The following is a 25,028-nucleotide window of genomic DNA, read 5'->3' as shown; positions in this document are numbered from 1 at the left end:
TGAACTTGTATGACTGACAGGTAATTTCTCTATTTGTTTATTTATTTTTTCATTCCCTTTCAAATTTGCCCTAAGAACTAAAGAAAGACAATAAACATAGAGCCTCTGTGGTGCCTGAGTCACACTTTAAACTAATCAACTCTAGTTGTGAAAAGTAATACACATATCAAAAGAAAATGTTGATAAATGAAATTATTACTCCCCTTTCCCTCTTGGAAAACAGTTGCACCTCTGCTGAAAAGGGATTGTAAATGTTCCTTAAGTGGAATTTTTCCTTTTCCCCGACTTTATCAGCTATATATTTTGGAAAAGTCCAAAGGGTCTATTATGGAGAGCAGGCAGATTCAGAGAATTCACAGTACTCCTTCCAAGATCTGCTAATTGTTGAAAGAATTCAAATTATCCACCAGGAGATGAAGTTGAAATTCTTTAAGAATCTATTCATTATACTTTGTCACTTCAACCAATTAGAATAGCAATGCTATTCAGACTCTGAGCATCCTTTACACATTTTTTCATGTCCTGCGCCTGAAAATGAATACAATGAACCAACTGAGCACCAAAAGAAGGAATAAGTCAGGTGGCTTGTAGCCTATATTCTTTTTTACTTATTTTCTTACAGTTTTTGTGTTTTTTGCAACATTGTTAACTAGCATTAAGGTTGAGTTCCCCTCCATATCCCATATTCTAGCCACTCATGCCCCACTCTGCATTTTGGCAGGCAATTACTTCTAAGTGCAGGTGATTGTATTTGGCCCTGATGAACCACGTAACTTTTCTCCAATTAGCCAAAAGCATTCTGAATTTTACCCGTCCTCTCAGTGCTCACAGGTCTCCCTGCTCTCCTCCTCCAGTGCATATGCTTTATGCCATCACTCTGTATGTGAATAAAGACAGGGATTGATATTAGGTTCAGGAGAGATTTCTGCAGAAATCTACCTGGTAATTACTCTGCAAGTACAGCTGTATATGATCTTTCAAACTTGTCTGCAGTCTAGACTGTCTGCCTGAAATTCCTACCAGACTCAAAGGTACCTTTCACTTCTCCTTTAAAGAAAACCCTGTGCCTTGTCACAGTAAGTTATGGCTTGTTTTCTCCACACCACTCGTTCTTGACAGATACACGTGGGCCATTAGCCTTGTTTCCCACAACCTAAATGCTTGTGAATCCAAGGGCACTCTGTTCCAAATGGCTTCTCCAAGGTCATGGAGGGACTCAGTGTCACCACTGGGGTGGAATTTAGGAAAGCCCAGGTATTAATCTGCTCTCAGACTACAGCTTTTTCAATACCCTGATTAAAGTGAAAGTTTTCAGGAGTTATATAAGGGATTGAAGACTGCTTGTTAGGTGGTGATAGGCTGAACACTGAGTGCATAATTAGCAAAGAGAAAAAACAAATTTACTGAGCTTGAACATTCAGCCCAATGCTGAATGATTGAACTACAAATTTTTATTTTTTTATGTATCCAAGATAAATCAAAACCAAAACGAACTACAACTGGAAGCAGGGTTTTGTCTAGCAGGATCAAGCTGTAGGAGTGACCAGCAAAGGTTTGTACAAATCAAACAGCAAATCTAGAGAGACCTTTCACAGAAAACTATTTGAGGCTAGGATTGAAGTGAAAATTCTACAGGTCAAGAACAAATGTCATAAAAGCACCAGGACTTTGATCGATAGATCGAGCAACTGTAGAGAACACTAAAGGTGGGGATGAAAAAATGGAACATCACAACCCCATCTCTGGAGGGGATATTAGTGAGAGTTGGTGTCTAGACACCTTGAGAACAATTCTGGTGCCCAGACACAGGCCTCTCATTCCATGCTGTTGGAGGCATGTCCACAAGGCTCACAGTCATGACACAAAACTTATGAGAGACTGTCCTTTCTAGAGTGGTAGCTGGAGCCCAGAGGTCCTACTCAGGTACCTAGACCTCATTCTTTGCTTCTGCAGTGATTGTGGCCTGAATTTCAAGAAGGCATGGATGCTTCATTCTGGTTACTGCTGAAAAACATGAGGCTGTTTGCCCAAAACTTGTGAATAAGCAAAACTTGCTAAAAGGTTTGCAGAAGAGGAGGTGGTTATGAAATTTTCCTTAAACTATCTTTAATTTATTGTCTTTCCAGAGAGATTTAAAAGTCCTTGCATTCCTTCATCAGGAAAAAGTAACATGAAGAAAAGCAAGCAGTAACAAAAGTTCAAAGAAGAACTATTCTTAACACACAAACACACACGAATTTTTTTTTAGTAAAAAAATAATTGTTAGCAATTTATTTTTGGTTGGGTTTAACAAGACTTAAAATTTATATATTTTAGCTTTCCTCAGCATTAGATTCAGTTTTGGTTTGTTATGACAAAGAAATCAGCCTGTTCTTTATTTTTGTCCAAGCCAGGCCTTCCATCTGCAATAAAGAAGCAGATATTGCACTCCAGCTTTGACTTTGCTGTAAGTACAACAATATGTAAGTGCAGTTCTCAGAGCAACTGCCAGTGGAGAGTACATCTTGCTTTTTTGTTGTATAATAGAGGGGTGAAAAAAAAGTGTGGATATACTTGCACACTGAAGCTCACATGAAAAAGGGAAAGTCAACAGCAGTAAAGTATACCCTGTGGAAACAATGCTGGGCACTTTCTGTTTGAGCCATATTTTCACCCAGGATTAAAGCGGCCTCACTTCAACATTTGGCCTCTTTGGAATGAGTGTGATTTTTCTTCCGCAGCTGTTTTATCTGCCCTCTGTGCAATCTGTGCTGAAGATGTCCATGTGAGGAAGAGGGAAGAAGTGGCAGTAATTTGTTAATCAGAATTTGCTTGCAGAGCAGTTTCTAATGCTTGCGTTTGCTACAGAGAGTTGTTAAAAATTTGGTTTATTACTCCAAGTTTCCAGGACTAACTCGAGCGAATAAAAAAAGTACTGAATGCAACAGTGATCTGCATTATGTCATTAGCAAGCATTTGATTTGCAGTTGCACCAAATGGTTTTTGTCTTAGAGGAAAATATGCAGTTGGATTGTTATTTCGAAATAAGAACCATACCAAAAAACATCCAAGAAAAAGCAGAGACAGCCATATTTTACTATAAGCAATTAATAGCTGTGTGCATTATTTTGTGCAAAGGGAAATACAAACAAGTGGTTATGATTTGTGGGCTTCCATCTACAGAGTACCCTTCAGTGCATCAGTCCTTATTTCTGTAACTGGGACACCAAGTACAGCAAACATCTATTCATATACTTAAAGATCTACTGCTAGGAACATGTGTGTGCCCCTAGTAAGCTAAAATGCCCTCCTCATAAACACTGTTTATGTTTTAAACAGTGAATCCACATACAAGGCATAAAAACCCCCTACATTCAATACCGTTTCTAATCACCCTTGCTCACACATTCATTACTTCCTGGTGATAATTATTAGCTGCAGCTTCAAGAGAGGATTGTGATCATACCTGTGAACTAATTTCAAAAGACAGGTATTAATTAGAAAGCATGATAATAAGTCTATTTATACATAATTACTGTGGTTGGACATTTAGCAGTGAAGGGAGAGAGAATCATAAACCAATAACCAGCAAGCTTAATTTCTTTTTAAAAGTCAGAATTTTATGTGAATTGTTACTAAAATATAAAGATAAGACTCTCAGATGGTGCAATTCAATGGAATTACTGCAATTTACACTAGTCAAGCATATGGATCTATATATACTGTTAAATACACCCTTCCTGAATAACAATAGTAATTTCCCTGCAAACTCTGCAACGTCTGGCAATTAGAGCAAGAGCCCATGAGTCAGACCTCCTGAGATCTATTCTGAGCTGAGCTAGTACTGCAATCCCCGGCCTATGAACGTGCGAGGATGGATTTCAGAAACACTGAACACCCACAAATCCTAACTGAAGTCAAGAAGAGTCAGAGTGTGAGCACCTGTGGGAAAATCAGGTCTTCAGTTCCCTACATTTTGTTGCTGCCTGTAAATTCTATCTCCACTGTTATCATCTGCCTTCTGGGGTTCACAGGTTGTCTGTTTAGGCATTTTACATGTCATTCTTTCAAATCTACTGGCTTATTCTAAAACAACCACAGAAAACAAAAAAAATGGAACAGATTGCCCAGGGAGGTTGTGATATCTTCTTCACTGAGACTCAGGAACTGTCTGGACAAAATCCTGTGCAATTTGCTCTAGGATGAATGAATTAAACAGATAGAGTAGATTTTACTGTACTAAGAGATCCCTTAACAGAATATAAGTGTTGTGTTCTTGTACAGAGTAGTGAGAATTTAACAAAGGCACATAGATATTTTTTTTTTCCAGAGCTTCAGCACTAAATACTATTTTGAAAATGCCAGTAAAGAGTGTCTTGCTTAGGATTGGTTTTGGGAAAGTAATTTTCCCCAAAAAAGGTCCCACCAAAGCAGTTCTGAGAAAATACATAGATGGATGAGTCGGAAAACCACTACATCTTGTCAGTGAGATTCTGCGTTGACATTTCAAGGGGCTTAAGTCTGTAGTTGTGCTTCATTTAGCAAGCAGTAGATAGCAAGCACTGATTTGCTTGGATAGCTATTACACATTTTTCAAGTAGCTACAAGATGAACTGGTTCAGAAACAGTTTTCTGTGTCTACCCTCAGGGGTCTGCAGTGCTGCATCTGGGTCAGAAGCTGCTGAGTATCTGGTAGAGGGAGGAAAATTGAGTGTCTGGGAATTTCAAGAATCTGCTGCAGAAATAATAATAAAAAAAGCCTCCAAACGTATTCCCTGACAAAATTTACTCTCTGACCTATTCCCTAATAGTCTAATAACCTTCTCTGCAAGAGCTTTCTTGTTTAAATTGCCAGATGACAAATATAGTGCAAATGAAAAAATTCCACAGATGACTTAAAAAGGCATTTTTTTCCACTAGGTGAAAACGTAGTGAGATTGAGTAAGGAGGGCAGCAAGACTTCCCAGACCTTATTTCTACCCCAGGCTCTGCAGACAACTCATTTTCTGTCTGGATCAGGACATTTATGTTTCTCACTTTATCCAGCTTCTAAAGGGAAAATCAAAAGCCCTAATGCTCTCAGAGATACTTTGTGGAGCTTAGCAAATGTCAGTAAAAATTTAGAGATGGTAGGACAGTGTAAAGACAAGTCTTGCAGTTAGTAGGTGATGCACTCCAAAGTGGGGCCTGGGCACTGGCCAGTGTCAGGAGGAATACAGCATGCCAACACATCCAGTCAGTGCAAACTTTTTATAAGATAAACCTTGTAAAAGTGTGAACATTAAGTCTATATCTTGGTTCACAGGTTTTTTATTTTGAATATCCAGAAGGAAATCCTGGCTCCAGATAAGTCACTGAGATTTTCATCATTAATCTTAATAGCACCAAATTTCAGCTCAGCTCAAATTCCTGTGACCTCCAAGTGCTCCCAGGGTGCCTGCTCACTTTGCTTTCATCCCCATATGCTGCTGAATCGCAGTGGGTTAATAAGTTACCATGTGTCAACCAAAGCACTGGTCCTGATTGCCCACATAGTCTTAGCTTGTGGAAAAAATGAAGTAATTCAACTTACTCTCTAAAAGTAAAGCATTTCCTTTTTCAAAATTTGCTACTTTTCTTCATTGCTTACTCCAGTTTACTGGAAAGATTAGGCTCCAATCATGATACTGTTTTTATCACGTAAAAGACACAGGGACAAGAAGAGGTCTTTGCTGCACAGGAGTTTGGGAAAGCCATCTTCCCTTTGCCATGGAAATACCAAGAGTATTTTCCCATTTCAAGTGCTAGGGAAGGGGTGAAACCAGAGAGTCAGTGTGCCTCTTGCCCTTTCATCTGCTTGGAGATAGCGTACTCCCCCCAGTAAAGAAATACAAAGATGATGTTTAACACGTTTTTGTACTTTACTGACAGCCAAACCATTATGACTTTGCAGCCCTTAGATCAGAGCAAGCGCTTGGTAAAAGTAAAAAAGATGCAATGATAGGTTTAGACAAGAATTATGTGGTATTTGACCTTTCAGTGGCATCTTTGTAAAACACTGTGTGGTAAAAATCTATTGGGGAACAATCTTCCAGATTAGCTGCTTTGACAATGGGCTTCTAGTCCAAGTACAAGCATAAAATGTATTTCAGACAATGTCAGTGGTAGTTAGAGTGTTATTCTGTGCACTGTAATTACTGTTCTCAGGTTATAGAGAAACAAATGGAGCAATGCCACATCAGGCAATCAGAATAAGGAGGCTTGAAAAGGAGCTGCACATGCAGACTTAGCTCATAGCTAAAAAGCAAGTGACTAAGCAATTCCACTAATCCTTCCTATAACCACTTCTGAAAAATGAAACAAGTCCCTGAATAACTACCCAGTAGGTAGGTCAATGTCAGGATTGGCTTCAGTAGATCTGTTTATGTGTGTAAGGTTAAGCACATCCAGTACACAGGCTGTGCAGTCCCCTTTGCTGTATCAAGCTGTACCTTACCACCCAATCAGGTGACTAGATTTCTGCCAGTTTTGCCAATTAAACAAGTTCTTATAGTTTCTATTTAAGACAAGAATCAAAAAGTCTTCATCCTCACAGTTTGCACACCATGAACTACTCTATGACAACAGCTCCTACACTTTCCTATCTTTCTGGTCATGAGGGATGCATCAGTTACATTTAGTAGCACTTATAAGAAAACAGTTATTAATACCATCAACAAGTGTAAGAGTGGAGTTGTAAAAACAGGCATATCACGTAGCAGATTTTAGCACAAGAGGACATGGATCACTCCTTTAAAAATTTCTTTAAGCTATAAACCACCTAAGGTGCCCACAGCTGTTGCTCTGAACCATATCAATATTTAAAACAGTGCTCACAAGTGCAGCCATGAGCTCTGCCTCTCTTTAGAGAGACCCCTTTTCCTTTATTTGCCTGTGAGTTTTAACACAACTCTCCAAGATAGCCAAGATCCACTCTAGGTAACAGCAGCAGCAGCACTTTTCCCTCCAGCACGTCAAATCTCGGCCTTCTTCACCTCCCTTCATTCCCCCCCCCCAGCAGCCCTGGCAGACAGCATTAATGAGCCAGTCAATTGTATGAAGGTGACCATACCTGTCTGCAAATCCCACCAGCATTTGCTCCCTGGAACTGAAGAACAGCAGTTGGCAGAAGGGAAAAATCTCCTCAGCTAGTCATGATATAAAGGACAGAGCTTAATGATGAAAGATGCAAAGTCCTTGAAGGGATTTGCTCCATGCAGTGGTTATTCAGTTCAGCTGCTGTTCATTGTATTGGAAACAGCTGTCATAATATTTTATTCACTTCAAAAGTACATAATGATTAAAACCTTTTGGCAATTAGGAGATTCAGCTAGAGGCAGTAAACCAGGTGATCTACACTGCAATTAGAAATGAAAAAGGTAGTGCTCTCCTTTGCTCCTTTTATGCAAAGCAGTGATCACAATTACTCAGTATTTTGCTTTCTCTACTGAACAGATTGTGCAACAGAGCGGGTGGGTTCTGGCCCCAGCAAGGAGGGATGTAGGTGCTATTTTTCAAAACTTAAAGGACATGGGTTGGGCATCCTCAGCCAGTTCAAAACAGAGGTTTTCTTCTGCTGAAGACAATAAAGCATTATCAACCTTCCCCAGCAAAGGATTTGTCTTAGCAGGTGCAAGCTGAAAGTTGGATTAGAAGAGGTACATGGAATTTGCAAAGATGCAGAGGACTGCAAAAGGTGAGGAACAGTGAAGAATAAACCTTTAGTCTAAGGCATGTTTGAAAATAATGCTTTAATACAGCTTCTCTCTGTCCAATGCAAAATAATTTACCTGTAGCCATTTTTAGGGGTCTTAAATACAGCTGTAAGAGAATTTCTAAACTCAGTGGAAGCAAAGCCTCTGAGACTGACAAATAACAAGATTTGTCTCAAAATCTCTTCCAAACCCCAATTTTTTAACCCCTTGATCTTAAGAGTATAGGAGTATTAGTGATGATAGAAGTTGCAAAAAATGTTACTTTTATCCTAAAGTTGAATTATAGAATCTTCCTAGAAATTAAGTCCCAAGAAAATCCCTAATAGATGTATTGAATAATGAAAAATAATAGAAGAATTTTTTACGTTAAGTGTAGAAGTCATGCTTCTTGAAAAAAAAAAAAGAGCTCAAAATGCTATCTTTATGGCAATATTCTTGAGAATATATTCCAAATGATGTGGCTTATCTGATGGACACAGAAAAGTTTGAAAACAGTTATCGGTATCAGAGTTAAGTGCATTATAACCCAGCTGGGAAGGCTTCTTACCTGTGAGTTGAAAGGTTGTGTTTAAATCTGAATTCCATATTTTTATTAAGCTGCATAAGACATTAGTGAATGCTAAGGTGCAAAAGGTTGTCAACACCTGAGAGGATAGAATTCAAATTCAAAAGTAGCTGGAGATATTAGCTTAAAACTAGCATAAAAAATCAACAAAAACAAGTGCTCAATATTCAAGAAGTATTAATGCATGAGCAGAAATGGAGAAATCCTGTTTAGACAGAAAAAAATAATACAGGGCTTATAATGAATCCTGAACCGAACAGGAGTCAACAAAATCTGTGGTAAAGAAAGGAAACATCATTCTGAGATGCATGAATAAAAAATAATTAATGGACTCCTGACAGTAGTGTGGAGGCTTCAGCAAGATTATGTTGCTCTCTTTGGGGCATTGTTACTATAAAAGCTGTAGACAAACTGGAGGGATTTTTGAGGAGACTGAAAAATCTTATAAGCTGTTCAGCAGCCATAGCCTCTGAGAAAAAACAGAAAGGATTGTGTGTGTTTGACTCAGGAAGCAGAAAAATTCTGAGGCTGGAGGGAAAGAAAAGTTTTTTTTAAATCCATAAAGACTGTTATAAAGATGTCTATGATTGACTTGTTGTCTTTATGCACTGGAAAATGTATTTGTTATGGAGCAGAGAACCTGGAAGCTAACCCTTGCTGAAAACAGATTCTTCTTTCATTTGGAAGTTTATATGCCAGAAAAAGCTGAGTTAGAGCTGTTTGGAAAGCAGAGAAACATTCTCAAAGTTTTTAATTTACTTTCTTCTTCTCCTGCTTATATTCCAGTGAGAATTTTCACTAAAAATCAAAACATGAAATAAAAAATTAACCCCAACCCCCTTTTATCTCTATTAGAACTATGTGAAATCAGAATAAAACTAAAAAGATTAACCAGAAATCAAAGTATTCATTGGTCAAAAGACTTTGCAATGTTGTCCTGTCACATGAAAAATTATAATTCCCCCCCAGTCTCATTGAAACAGATAAAAATAGAAAGTGTGAGGGTAGGAGGAGCATAAGGGAATCCAACTTTTGCCTCTAGGTTTGAAAAATAAATGAGAGAAGTAGCTCATTTCTATTATTAGCCACTCAAGGCTGCCAAAGGCAAACTTTTAGCAGACTTTATATCAGTGGAAAATCCATTTATAACTTGCTTTGATTTTTTTTCCCATTTCCACACTAGGACAAGAAAATTATAAGCTATAGCTACATCACAAAATCAGAAAAATTATGTTAGAGGGAATTCCTGTAACAAATTGCCACATATTTGGAGATATACTGTTTTTCTCACTCAGTCTTCTCAGACTTTCAAATACACTTATGTAACAAATAGAAAACAATTTCTCCAGCCCTTTATTTAAATATCTGAAGTCATACACAGAGTTGGAGAAGACAAACTTTAATCTTCTATCCCATTTATGCAAGTAATTGAGGCTCTGCTCTGGCACATTCCCCACAATGGATGACTCTGATGCTTGTCTGTGTAACTGCTTCCAATGAGGATGATTATAGGTGTGATGCAAGATCAGAAACTCATATCATCCAGGGAGCTGATAGGCAGGATCTGCAGGGACAAAACCTGTTTTGTAGTTCACACCACTGAATTTCTTCCCTTTTATCCCTTGCACAGGGAAGGGACCACTTTCTTCTGTTTTGTTACATTCCCTAGAAGAAAGACAACTGCTTTATAAGAATAATGTTTCTTTCAACTAAATTGTATTTTCCAATGAAAATGGCTTTTATGCAAAAGTTTCAACACACTGTAATAATAACACTTAGTCTGGAAAAAGCACTTATTTTGTCAAAACATTGCTAATTAACCTCACCACATATCTTTAAGACTGTCAGCTCTATCTAACAGACAGCACAGTGAAAACATTAAATAAGTTGCTTGCTGAAACCTACAGAGAGAAATAGTGGAAGAATTGAGTTTATATATGAAGACTTCACAGTCCTTTTTCCTTTAAGCAGAACTTCAATATGAAACATCACGTTTAACCCTAGTAATAGCATTCAGTATTCAACACAGTATTCTGCAATAGAAAGTCTTTACATCTGGGATTACTGAGAAGTGTAAGGCCTTTCTGCCTGGAAAAGTGGGACGTAAGAGTGGAAAGGTTGCTGTAGAATAAGCATGGGCGATTCCAGCATGTCATCTTTCGTATTTAAGCACAGCAAGTGCTTAAATTTCCTGAGAGCATTCCCCAAACTGCGCAGTCGGTGTATTGTGCGAGAAATCATCGCTACGCAGGGGACAAAGAGAAGCTCTCCTGTGTCCTATTGTGCATGGATGATGTGGCAGTGTTTGAACAAATTATTTATAGACTACATGATAAACCCAAAGCTTTCTCCAGCATCTGGGCTGAACTCCAGCTCTGCCGTGATGGTTAAGAGGAACTATCTCTGACAGGCCCTGAACCACAATGCAGGCAGTGATTGGTTGATACATGCAAGACACATCCATTGTACATTATTGACCATAAGCCTCAGGGTTGCACAAGTATCTACACAGAGGGACAGAAAAGATGAGCAGTTTTCCCTTTTCTAATGTTCATTTAAAGTAATACTTCTCTGTGAAGATATATTAAACAGCATCTTTACTGATGATAGGCACAAAATCACTAATATTGTCAAGACTGGGATGTATTTCCAAAGGTTTTATGAAAACTGGCACTTCTATTCTGCAGTAAATTCTAGAATGCGACTTTTACATAGGACAGAAATGTCATGCTGAAATGAGGAGTCTAGCTATTTACTCTATCAGGATGCTACTCAGCTCTGAAAAGCCAGTGACTTCACAGAAGCTCCCTAGAAAGATTTCACATAGGAGCTCTGTGGCTCCAGGATCCTCAGGTATAAGGGAATGAACGAGCAGAGTCCTGAAGAAATATATAAAAATGAGTACAATACAAATAATAGATGGCCTTAGAAATCTTCCAGGCCAGTCTAGTAAAGTTTTAGAATTACTTTGTAATTATTTGGTTTGCTTAATAGTCTTTTCTCTTGGTATAAAATAGTTTCAGTGCAGTATAATGGAAATAAAGGGTCCTTTTTGAAAATACCTTTTATAGATTTCTTTAAAGCTAGCAGTGTTCTGGATTCACCTGATTTCCACTAGAATTTTATTTTCTAGCAGGTTCCTCTCAGCAGAAAAAGCTTTAGTATCAATCCTAAAATAAATAGTTTTAGTAAAACTGGGTTAGCATTTCCTGACAGAGTGCTTTTTGCCAGAAAACGCTGATTTAATTCAGGTAAAACCCTGTGTAGGAATGTGACTATTTCAATGAAAGTGTCCTCAGGAAAGAATTGCCATGGTTGAGGATAATGTTTCTAGTAACAAATCAAAGAGTGAGAGACTCAAGATATAACTGCCAACAGTCTACTATTTAGACTGTTCTGAAATTTTGGTGATTCATTTTCAAGACCTGCAATTCTCCCACCTCCAAGCGACTGACGAAACAAGACTAGATAGTCCCCCTTTCAGTCATTTTTGCTGAAGCAATTATATTTTTAAAAATGCTTTAGCATTCATTGATTTGTAGAAAGACTGGTTTTATGTCTGAGTGAATGGGGCACTCAGTAGGACTACTGTGGATCTGGTTTCCTGCTCTGATTCTCAGTAGTGAACTGAAAGTTTTCCTTTTAATTTTTTTTTCAAATTTTATTCAATGTAGAAAAAATAAAGAAGGAATATTCTGCCTGCTGCCAAAAGTCAGATGGTCCCTTCCTCCATTTTATATATTTGCATGCCAGCACTATCAAGGTAGCTGCATGCTGAACTGGGCTGCATCTTCTTTGATGCACCAAGCTGGAGCAAAGGTGGCTTGCTTCTAAATTCCATCTCCTTTTTATCTTTTCATGCTGAAATGTCTTGCTAGCTGTGTGCCTGTGAAGACACAAGTGAGTGGACACAAATGAGGAATGACACCTACGAAGAGTGGGAACTATTAATGAAGCACTAGCAATTATATAATTTATTTTGCGTGACATTAGTTGAGTGTCTCTTCCATTGCATTAGTGGACCAGAGAGCTGGCTCTTCCACAGCTGCATAGTGGAATTCAGCTTCTGAATGAAGTTGGCTTTGCTAGGTCATCTCTGGATTTCTTGGAGATAAAGCACATCACTGCATATATTTTTCTCAGGCAATTTTTCCTGCTTCTAATATCACATGTCACAAAATCATAGCAGCAACTGTCAGTTATGAGATTAAAAGATGGAGTACATATGGATATACCTTCTGCTGACTGCAGGAACTTTTATGCCATGTTAAGGCTTCTTTGAATTTAATGATTTTGTAGGTGAACAATCTCTACAGGCAGTGCCTAAATAATGATACAAATGGCTTTCAATTTCCTGGGAAAAGCTTGCATAGCATCCTTGCTTCCTCCTGGAGCCTTTTAAAAGACATCTTGCTACACATACTAACAGAAAACAGAATAAAGCCTTATTGTAAAAGACAGGGAGGTGTGGTGGTTCTTTTTAGTACCCTCAGTAAATAATGTAATAGCAAACACAAACAGAAAACTGTGTCTCTACAGGATGCATCAGCACAATATCTGCTTGCTTGCTGCCTGCCTTGCCAGCCTGCTGGATGTGAAGCAGGTTGGAACCATATCTTTAGTGTGAAGGGAGAGAATAGAAGAAGCCACAGGCATGGGAGGCCATTTAACAGCTGAACACAAACCCCTCTTCCTAGGAAGAGTATGACTGTGGAACAACCCTTAAAATTATTAAATTTAGTCAGTTTGTGCCTAAGATGTGCATGGCAAATAGATGGTTGTTTCCTCCTTCCCTGGAGAGAGGAGGAGGGGAGGGTAGGAGGGCCCATCATTTGAGCCCACCGAGGGAGCTCGGAACCACTGCTGCACAGGGATACAAACACAGGGAATACTTTATCCTTGTTCCTCACTGACAAAGAGTAGGAAACCCTGCAGAGTAGCACTACCTCTCAGTGTCAGGAACATTCAAACTTCCCTCTTGCGCTAGCTGCAAAGTCATCACAAGTTTGGAAGGCTTCCCCCAAGTCTCAAACCAAAGTTTTGGAACCAGTGTTGTAGACTATCACTATTTTTACCATATAAATATTTTTCTCCCAGCAGAAAAATGTTGATGCTGAACCTTCGTTTTAAGAGGTATTTATTGTTTCAAATTTTACAGGCGTGTTGGTGTTACCCTGGGTTTTGAGTATATGTGGCTCTGACAAAGTGGAATCCAATCTTCAAGAAACTTTAACAGGTACATGGGTCATTAGAGCCTGTCTGGGAATGAGGTCCATGCTGCACCTCCAGAACTGGTCCTAAATGTCAGAACTTCTTTACTAATCCAAGTCTGAGAAATATCCTTGCATTAATTTTTTTTTTTTTAATATTTTAAAATTACTTGAGAGATACTTGAGAGATACAAGGAGACTGCTCCTACTTCTTTTATTATTTACTTTTCTATAAGATTTTTACCACATTTGTTTAGTCTACAGCATGATACATGTATTATACACTTAAAAACCTATACCATCTCACTTTTTTTAGCCTCACTAGAGAGGCATTAGTGGCTGTGTCAAGTTTTTCCAGAGTATATGCTTATGTGGGTTTAATAGATGTCAGGGCCAGGAAAGCACATCACAATCTGCAAGTCTGACCTCCTCCTAACACAGGCCATTGGATTGCTTTTTATTAATTCCTGCTTCACATCCAGTAGCTGTCCTTGAGCTTGAATATCTCTTTGAGGGAAAAATCAAATATTCCTATATACATTTTCAGTGATGCAGAATGTATTACCATTGCTACAGTGACTGAATGCTTCTGTTGTTAAAAATAGCATTTTTGCTCTTGCCTGAATCTTCCCTGTTACACTGAAGAGAAAGAAGATATTCCTTGCTTTTGGATGAAGCATAAGAAAAAAAAAAGTACTAGAAATCCCAAATTGCTACTAATTTTGGTCTGTTCCCCAAGTATGTAGATTGTAAACAACTCACTCATAGCTGGTTTCTGATGACCTAAGTAGATTAAATTCTTAAGACACGCAACTAACTCATTATTTTTCTCAATATTCTCTGAACCCTCTCCAGGCACTTAAATTCCCATTTTAAAGGACAGGCTGTAACAAGATGTGGTACTCCAATAATAGTCATTTCAGTGTTAATTTCAAGAGAGAATGTAAATTTCCATATTCAGCACATTCCCCGTTGCACATTTAAAGAAAATGATAACCATTTTGACCACTCTTTTTACACTGGGGACTATAATTCTCCACCATAAACCTCAAGTTTTCATCAGTGTTTCCTACAATAAGATCTATTATTCTGCAATTATGTCTTGTATCCTTACTTTATGAGATGTGAGTTTTATGCTTGGAAATATTCTAAGAAATTTTATTCCTTTACAATTTTTTACCTACTCGTGGTGAACTTTGTATTGCTTTATGCTCTATTGCTGACTTCTCTTGGGCATTATGTTATTTTTCTTTCATGTTACGTCACCTGAACACTTTATTAGCATGATTTACAGGCATCTTCCAAGATTATGACAGATTAATTTATGTAAATAAGAGAAAAAATGTTGAATGTGCTCAGCTATGAGCTCAGCCCTATGGGATCACAGTAGGCACAGCAACTCAGCAACCTTGCCTGTTTCTAAGAATATTTTAGAACTCTTATTTAAGCATTTTTTAAAATATTTAAAATCTACCTTGTTGATTTTACACGATTTTAATTGATTAATCAAGAAGTCATCAGACACCAAGTTACATGTTTTCCTTCTACCTGGGTGTGTTACATCAACACTTTTGCTTTTGCTGTCTGACTTCATAGTGCTGTCAAAACATACCCAGTCAGTTTGATGAATCTTTTCTTCTGTAAACTCTACTTTCTTTATCAATCAGGATCCCTTACTAGTCATTCCATTATTTTACCAGTGATTCCTATCAGACTAAGGAGATCTATAATTGCTCATGTCATGCCATTTCTTTTAAATAATTGCACAATGCTATCCCACTTCCAAACTACTGAAAATACCTCTGTGCTCTTAGAGTTGCTGAAAAAACCATGGCAATGGTGATGACAGTTCCTGGGTCAACACTGAGAACAACAGAAATGATGGACATCCACAAGGAAATGGGAGGTACAGCAAAGTGCAGACAACACTTTATTACTTTTTTACATCTTTTTCTCTCTCCCTAATGTTTTCTTCTCCCTGCCCTTTTGTCTCTTTTTTCTTTCTTTTGGTGAGGCAATGGTACGATTTTCCCTTTCCAACAGCTTTTTATCCTTTTTTACTTTCCTTTTTTTTAATTAAGAAAAAAAAAATCTTTTGTGAGGCCTTGATTCTGAGGCCTTAATTTCCTTTGAATCTTTTCCTTTTTGTTTGCTGCTATGATTTCTCTTCCTTCTATTCTGTTCTTTTCTTTGGCAGTTTCATACAGAAAGTCTCCATCTCTCTAATCCCTTTACTTTGTTCTTCCACATTCCGTACTTTGTTTCCTCTTTCAGTCTTTCTTTATCCTTCCAAATAAACAGTTCATTCTAAGGTTTCTGTGCAAGGGCAGTAATTCACTCATTATCTGATTCTTTCCCTTCCTGATTATGCCAATTCCAAGTAGAACATTTTCATGCTTTTTTTTTCACTCATTTTCAGTACTTTTTTTTAAACACTATCCTTCTTTGAGAGAGAGTTTGAAATAAACATATATTAATGGGGATAAAAAGCCAACAGTTTCTAGCAACTGAGATCATCTTTGACCTCCTGAAGTTGGAGGTCTCAGGTGGGGTCTCACAAGAGCAGAGCAGAGCAGAAGGACAGAATCCCCTCCCTCGACCTGCTGCCCACACTGCTTTTGATGCAGCCCAGAGTATGGTTGGCATTCTGAGCATCAAGCATGCATTGCCAGGTCTTGCTGACCTTCTTGTCGACAAGTACACCCAAGTCTTCTCAGGTCTGCTGTCAATCCATTCTCCACCCAGCCTGTGTTTATGCTTGCAGTATCTCACACTTGGCCTTGTTGAACTTCACAAGGTTTGGACGAACTCACCTCTCAAGCCTGTCGAGGTTCCTCTGGATGGCATCCTTTCATTCCAGCGTGTTGACTGCACCACACGGCTTTGTATCATCATCAGACTTGCTGAGGGTGCACTCAATCCCACTGTCCATGTTGCTAACAAATACATGTAACAATGACGGTCCTAATACCGGTCCCTGAGGATTGCCATTCATCACTACTTTCTCCTTTCATATCAAGATGTTGACCATAATTCTTTGAGTGCAACCATTCAGCCAAATCCTTATCCACTGAATGGTCCACCTGTGAAATCCATTTATCTCCAATTTAGAGACAAGAATGTTGTGTGGGACAGCATAAAAAGCTCTGCTCTAGTCCAGGTACTTCTCAGTGTTTTAGATAATAAGAAACCCACTCTCTGATTTTTTTTTTTCCAAAACAAGTTGAACATAAAACAGTCTCTCTTTTTTTTTTTTAGGCATCATCATTCAGATTCATTATTTATCATAGAATTATAGAATATGCTGAGTTGAAAGGGACCCATCAGGATCATAGAGACCAACTCTTGGCCCTGCGCAGGACATCCCAAAAGTCACACCATGTACCTGAGAGCACTGTCCAACATTTCTTGGACTCAAATAGGCTTGGTGCTGCGACCATTTCCCTGGGGAAGCTGTTCCAGTGCCCAACCACCTTCTGGGTGAAAAATATTTTGTTGATATCCAATGTAAACCTCCCCTAACTCAGCTTCATGCCGTTTGCTCAAGCCCTGTCACTGGTCATGAAAGTGAAGAGATCAGTGCCTGCCCCTCCACTTCCTCTCTTGAGGATGTTGTTCACCTCTAAACAGCTTAATTAAATGCAGATATTATCTCATTAATATGGTGAATTGTGCCTATATTTGCTTGCTTACTCCTTATAATAAAATACATTAAAAGATGAATGGACTGTCTTCATCCCATCAAAATAAAGCAAGACTCCTGTGCTCTGTGAGCACAGGCAATCTTAAGCAAGTAACCTCCAGCTCAAGTGAGGGTTCTTATAGTCTTGGATAAGGAATCTGTGAGCCACATAGGTCTCTTTGCAGATTAATCCCCACAAAAGATACTGTGAGCAAATCACCTAATGCTGAGGTCATGGCTGCAAGGGCAACAGCCCAGTGAAATGTCTTTTTTCAGACCCTGCTCATATTCACTTCAATTTTAGTAATGTTCTTGCTGGTAAAATTACCCTGTCAAGTAATCTGGAAGGGTGAAAAATCCAGCCGACCTGAATCATTAGTCCTGTCTGTAAAATCAGTCAGACTTGTTTTCTGCACACTTATGGGTGCACAGATCTGGTGTCATCACCCTTTCGCTCCGCCATGGCATTGAAAAGCCGTACTGTCATTGTACACACACCCACAGAACAAGTGGCAGCCAGATAAACATATGCCCTGTTCTCTGTTATTGCCTATGTAAAGCGGCTCTGATGGCAAAATGGGAAAAAAGAGCTATTTGCTCCACTGTCTAATCAGGAAACTGCTCTTTTAATGAATGTATTGTTCAGCTCAGAGTGCTTCTATTGAAATGAATTTGTTAGCCCCAGTAACGCTGTCGCTCATTATGCAAATCAAATGGTGTTTTCCTTAGCTTCTGCCAGTTATAAAATACCCGTGCTTGTCATATGCAAAGATAAATTACCCTGCCTTGCCTCTGGTCTTATTTATAGAACAAGGGAGTGAGTTACTGTAGCCCTCAGGACTACGAGCTCTGTGTTGAACATCAGTGTCAATTCTCTGTGTTATAGGTTAAGCCAGATATTCAGGTGGAAATAAAGTAAAATGCCAATTTACTTTAAGATTCTTGAGAATGAGACTTCAGCTGAATATCTCATTTAAAGAAAACTTTGGTGTACCTGGAAAGAAGGGAATCTCTAACAGGAAGGAGATTCCCAGCTTGAGTTTGGTAGTTGTTTAGATAAATAGGATAAATCATTTTGAAGCTGTGTCTATCCACTGACTGTAACCAAGATTTAGACAACTTGATTGATGAACAAGATTTAATTTTGATGTAGCAGAAGTTAAGTGTGGCAAATATTCAACAGTTTTGTATCTCCCACAGTCCTTTTGGGTAGAAGTGCAATGCAGACAAATGCACCTCTCATGGGTGCTCTATTCCACTACAGATACCTGAGACATGGAAATGGTCAAATGAAAGAACAAAATTGCAGCAGCCAGAACAATAAGATCTTGTTTTTGGGAAGTACTCTTGATTGCCACTGCCAAAGATCAAAAAAAAAGCTATGATTAAAAATCCATGAGGTTCCTGAGTGTTGTTTTTATTTAATTTAGTGAATTTCAGAACAGTCTCAATGGTGGTTTTCATACAGCAAATAAAGAATATGAGCTCCTCAGTATATAGTGGATTTTCACACTCTCCTGTACAGTGTTAAGACCGTTTCATTCTGAATAAGGCAAACATAATTTAAATTGACACCTTTCGACCAGGGTAAAATGTATGTGTCATCCTTCTTATGTTTGCAGGTTGGGACGTTCTTGGAACAGGCACAGTTCTCTTTAAATATTTAACAAGCTCTTGAAACACATAATGTGATGCTGTAGATTAATATTTGTCTTTAAATCCCTTTCCTAAGAAAGGGGGGGCTACTAGAAATTCAGAAAACACTGAAAGATCCCACAGCAAAGCACTACTCTATCAAAGAGAATTAATTTATGGCCAAACAGAGAAACTGTCATTGGACCTGCAGCCTCCAGTTTCAAAGCCAACATAGAATAAGATGTGCAAAAAGAGTAAAACATGGAAACTTTTAGTTGCAGCTCTGAGCTGCTTAAAAGCAAGGCGGGTTAACACAAATCAGTCTCTGTGCACCATGCAGCTATGGAAATGTGAGATAAAGCTGGTGGGTGATGAAGAGCTTTCAGGTCAATGAACAACTGTTTGTGCTTAAATTCCTACCATGGGAAATGATCTGGCAAGAATTACAACAGGAATTTGTAATTACATACTTTGGTACTGTGGTTAGGGGCTGCAGAATGGATAAAACCAGCTAGTGAAATGCTTGCTTTGGCCTGGTCCCCTGATAATGTTTTAGATGTAGGTTCATCCTTCATTTGAGGAGATTTGACAAAGGCATTTCCTTTCCTGCTGTGGACTGACAGAGCCTTTGCATGCTGTTGGTTCCCTTTGACTCAAATGGAAAAATGTCATTGAGTTACTTAACACCATTCCCATCCAGAGGTCCCTGGACTTACTCCTGTATCTCTATTCCAACTACTGTCCTTGCCTAGTAGCATTCCCTCGTGGAGACACACAGCCTTCATGTTCCCGCACCACAGCTGAATGGCAGAACAAGAGACTACAAAGATAATCTCCTCATTGCCAACCAAATGTTGCACATGAAGGAAACACTTTGAAGTACACCAAAACCACTTCTTGGAGAGGTACTGAGATCAGTAAATGGCATGAAAGGCCCCTTGCATGGGATAGAAGTACAAGGAAGAACTGGGATCGCAGTTCATTATTTCCAGTATGAATGTCTGATATATCTGCCTTTTATCAACTCTATTTCTCAGTCCACTATGCAGCCTTTGGGCCAGTGAAACTTTCTGGGCGAAAATTCAGTAGGAGCCGGCAGGTTTCAAAGAAAAATGCCTGCTTTTTGAAAAACTGTAGGGATTAGGACTTCAGGGACAAGTAGAAGTAGAGTCTGTACTTAGTCCTGATGCCATGCAAGACTTCAGTTACATGACTGATAAGAAGTGGAATTAATGCAGCTCTGAAATGCAGAAGTACCTTGTAAGAAAATGAAAGAAAAAGATAGAGATACAAGAAGATAATTTCAGTATCTGCAAGAATGAACGCCAGAAAATTAAAGCCAGAAACAGCAACTGGCTTGAAACTTAAATTTGAGAATTCAACACCTTGCTTTATTCTGCCACCTCTAAATTAAGTGCCAGGATTACATAGCTATCCATTTGTAGGAGATGATGTTTTGTAATAACTATGTATACAGCTGCCCTGGGTATGTTATCAGGAGAGCTAACAAAACTGGCTATCAGAGCTTAATCTCTTCCAGATATTACCCACTAGATCTTTCAAAACATACATCTTTGTCACTTGTTTTGAGCCTGCCATGACATTAAGTATATAACAGAAGTAGCTGAAAGCAAAACACCCCAAATATTTAAAGTGGTGGTTTTCTTCTCTCTAAATTTGAATCTGGAGCTAATGGCTTTATGCAAACAGCCCCTTCATTTTTTTGCACAGTTGTGCTGCATAAGACCAGGAATGGCAGATATCCACCCTGGCTTCTCTTGGAGAAATCACATAGGGGGAATTCTTACTATTACTGAAGACCAGGTAGTTGTAGGAATTACTCCTAAATTAGATTGAGGCCTTTCAAAAGTGAGCTGTACTGAACCAAAAATTTAAAAAGGGAGAGAAGGCAGTTAGGGAATGAAAATTATGTACCTCTGTATTAAAGAGCCTATCACGACCTAAATCACCCATTTTGTGCATTATATTACTCCAAGTCTACCCAGAGTGCTGTTCCTGACAGTGTTTGATACAGAGTGTTTTTAAAATACCACACACCTTCCAGTTTCATAGCAGCTACTGATACAACTGAGTATTAATCAGAAGCTCATTCATTCAGCAGGCAGGAAATCACCTGGTCATCAAGTACAATTTCTTATCTGATTCCTTCTCTCACATTTTTATTGCTTTATTGCTTTTTTTCCTATGTTTGGTAATATAAAGTGGGATCCAAAGGGAGGCAGATCTGGATCACTCCAAAGGTGTGCACAAATATTGGAGTACTGCAGAATATGGATAAGTATACAGAAAGGAGAAAGTATTCCCTCCACTACTTCTTTGAGCTTTAACAAATCTGACAGTATCAGCTGTGAGGCTTCCTTGCATGGTAGTGATGCTTTAAGGACATGAATGCTATTTGTAAAACTTGGAGGTCATTCCAACAGTTTTCTTCAGACGTCATGGACCTGATTTAAACCACATTTATTGCTATGATGACTTTGTTGTTCATATTAATCTTTCTGAAAAAAAAAAAAAAGAAAAAGAATATCTGACTAAACCATAGCCCAGAATAGTGTTTGTAAGAATAATGAGATCACTGTTTTCCTGACTCATCTCAGATAAATGGGCTGCTGGAGAGAAGAGTCTGTGCTGCACTCCAACCAGTCAAGCGTCATCTACAGTGATTCAGACTTCAGATAATTAGCTTGGTGTAATTATTTCAGGAATCCCCACGTTGGGACTATTAAAGATGACAAGTTAACTACATGAGCCTGACAGGCAGGATCACCAGAATCTGCAATCCTCCAACAACATATGTTACTCTCTATTAAGGAAGCCTAGATACTGAGCACTCAGTACCAGGATGGGATGGAAGCACTCCCACTGGCTCTCTCTATTATTCTGCCCTGGAATAACTCATTTGCAAGCACTTGCATGGGACAATATGGAAAGGAAAGTTTTTAAAACATTTTCCCTGTGCCGACACTCTAGATGTTGTAGCAGGGTTCAAGCCATGGGGAGCTCAGTTTTCACTGTCATGAACCACAATCCTTAACAGGTCTTCATAATAACATTTTCTGAACCTCTCTGATGTAATTAATACATGCTTGTGAGGAAAAGACTCAGGAAGGAGAGAAAATCTTTATTTTCTCCACTGTCAGACTTCTCACACCTCATGATATTAATATCAACTGTTTCAAGACAGATCACAAGCCTCCAAAAGGTCAATATCTTTTGAAATGATATGAAACTCAGAGTCATCTTTGAAAATAATTTTTATTTTAAAATCCTACATTTTCTACCTGAATTTAAGGGAAAAAACATTTTTGACCTTTCTTTGTCTGAGTTTATTCATAGGCAAAAAAAGAGAGATAATTCCTATATTCTTTCAAAAATCTGAAAAATTTCCAAAGGCATCTAAGCTGCAAGGAAAATAAGGCCATTGTGGGTTAAGTTCTTAGGCTGTAAATGAATTCTAAAAATTTATCGGACAGCATTAAGCAGATGTTTTTCAAGCATAACAGTATTTTCTGAATAGAAAATCTATGCAGTCCTAAATGGTAATTCACTTTTTTCCCCTCTGTGATTGATGTTTTCTGTTTACTCAACTGTCATGGAAACAGAGCGTCTGTGATTCTGAGGACAGCTAACTGTCACTGTATGCTGTCCTATTAGAGGGAATTCTACAATCCATAATTCAGATGACCCTTGGGGAGAGACAGGGAATTGTAGCCTCTGTAGGCTTCAGGTTGGCAAAGGTTTTTGTGTTGATTTTAAGAAAGATGCTAGAGGTATATGAGAAATGTAAAATAAAAGGTTCTGTGTCAGACTGGGAAGATAAAATCTGATCTCCCAAGTGATCAGAGAAAGCAGTCAAAGGATCTTTGCCCTGCATGAAGACAGAAAGCTGATAAACAGAAACATCTGTAATATATATTTAAAGAAAACGGTTAAAGGTCCCTCAGATAAAATACTAAGAGATGTTTCTTGTACATTCAGAGTCAAATAGAAGGTACAATTTTCAAGCAGGATGTGTACTCATCTTATGCAAGATCAGAAGGTCAGTTTTCTACAAAAATTTTCCATATTTATCGAGGATAAAATACTTCCATTTTCATGATGTAGCTGAACAAAGGTTCTCCGAAGTGGGATAGACCAGAGGAACTCTTGGTGACACCACTGTTCCAAATGAGCTCTTTTCCTGAACCCGTGTACATCTCAGGTCACTCATGCAGCAGGTGCAGAACATTTTGCAGACAAGACTTCCTTCAACACACTTCTTGGCTATAATCCCAATGCCTGCTCACTACCTGCTCACTGACACCCAAAGCAGGATTAGCAGGGGGTCATTTGACAGGAACAGCAAGGGCATGGAGAAACACATCCAAGGCTGTTGAGGGTGAGGAGATAATGAATGTCTTAGCATTACTCCAAGGAAAAAGACACTGAGTTTCTGTAAGGTTCGTCCATCAAAATGGTAAAAGAATAGCTGATGCACCCATTTCAAATCCTACAAGTATTTTTTAGGGGAACATCTGATTATCTGCCTCATTCCCCATTGAGAACCAGTAGCAGTCCATTGAGACAGCTTCTACAGAAAAAAAAATTCTCTGTCTAGTCCAGGAGTCCTTTGGCCCTCCAGAAAATAAGTACTTCCTGATGTGCCTAAACAGGATAAAAACCATTCCAGCCTAGATCACAGCCTGTAAAAGGATGGGAAAGGCTGGTGGCACAGGGTTCAGACTATGGATGAAGGCCTGGAGCCTAAATATTAGTAAAGATAAGCACTTGAAATCTGCCAGTGACTTAAGAAGAAGTTTCAGACAGAAGTGATATTTCATCAACAGGAGACAGTGCTATTTAATATGCTTTTTCCAGACTGAATTTTACCCTGGAAATTTCTCCTGAACCTTTCACAGACAGTTGTTGAAGAAAAGAAAAAACATCTGACTATAAATATTAATCAGTCTGTTATCAGTTTAATATGCTTAAAATCTTCATGGAGTACTTAGAGGACAGCTACTGTGCTGGAGTGTTTTTAAAAAGGAAAATGTTGAAGCTCAGGAAGGTGAATAATGCCATGACATTTCTGTGGCTAAATAACTGATCTGGAGGGGGTATGTTTTCATTTTTCTCCTCAAATATTTAAAGTCTACTTTTCCTAAATGAAGTTTTCACTAGAAAAAAAATTTTTCATGTGAAAAATAAAACCAATTATGTTTTTTAGTACTTCGTGATCCATAGGTGGAAATAAAGTTGAAAAAAACTAATTTAATTAACTATTATAAATTATTCTTTCTTCTCCTCCCAGTGGATTGCTTCTCCATTAGCAGTTTTCAGGCCAAATGTTCATACTATGAGTCAAGACCAGAATGAAGAGATAGAGAAACTTCAGGAGGCAACTTTCTAAAATGGAAACAAGAATAAGAAAGAAAAGATATGATAAACATTGCAGTACTTTGGAAAATGTTCTTCGGGAGAGGTAGATAAGTCTGAAAACAAAAGCAGAGTGAAATTAATTTTTCTGCTGCTTATGCTTTTCCCTGCATCTGTTTTGTGCCCTATTTTATCCCGTCATTATTTTAAGTTCTGGTTTTTGACAGTTTGTTAGTGTAGTTATTAACATTTCCAGTCCTTTGGATAGCTAGGACGTTCAGAGAAGGATGAATTGAGCTTGAACTTTGGTTAGCTTCTTTCAGAGCCAAGAGGTTCCAAAGCTGTGCGGGGTAGTGCAGTGATTGCATCAGCCAATGCCCTTCAATACGCTCTCTTAAAAAGTCTGTGTGCATCCTGGCCCTAAGATGTTTATTCACTGAAAGAAAAATATTATCATCCTGGTCAGAACTTTGGATTTCACTCTTACATTTGGTTTTGGTTTTTTTTTTGGTTTTTGGTTTTTTTTTTTTAATGAAAAAACCACTATATCAAGTTTATCCCCAGCATAAATCAGGGTATTTTTCATAGCCTTATATGAAGTGCAAACTTTGGACCATACATTTTAAAAATATACATTTGATTTATACTTACTGTGCAGTGTTTTTTTAAACAGCATAAAGAAAGAAATCTTTGGAAATCAGTTGTATCATCCTAGCCATGCAAATGAGTTTTTACCTTGGGGGAAAAAACAAAACAATACAAAACAAATCAAAACTCTTAAAGAAGCAGCTTCATCATTCATTTCATTCTGGTTTGCTTTCTAACTCACTAAAGCTGCTCAAGTTCTC

The sequence above is a fragment of the Manacus vitellinus genome, unplaced genomic scaffold (genome assembly GCF_001715985.3).
Source record: "Manacus vitellinus isolate BGI_N305 unplaced genomic scaffold, ASM171598v3 scaffold_5_pilon, whole genome shotgun sequence".
Taxonomy (NCBI): Eukaryota; Metazoa; Chordata; class Aves; order Passeriformes; family Pipridae; genus Manacus; species Manacus vitellinus.
Note: the sequence above shows the minus strand (reverse complement) of the source record.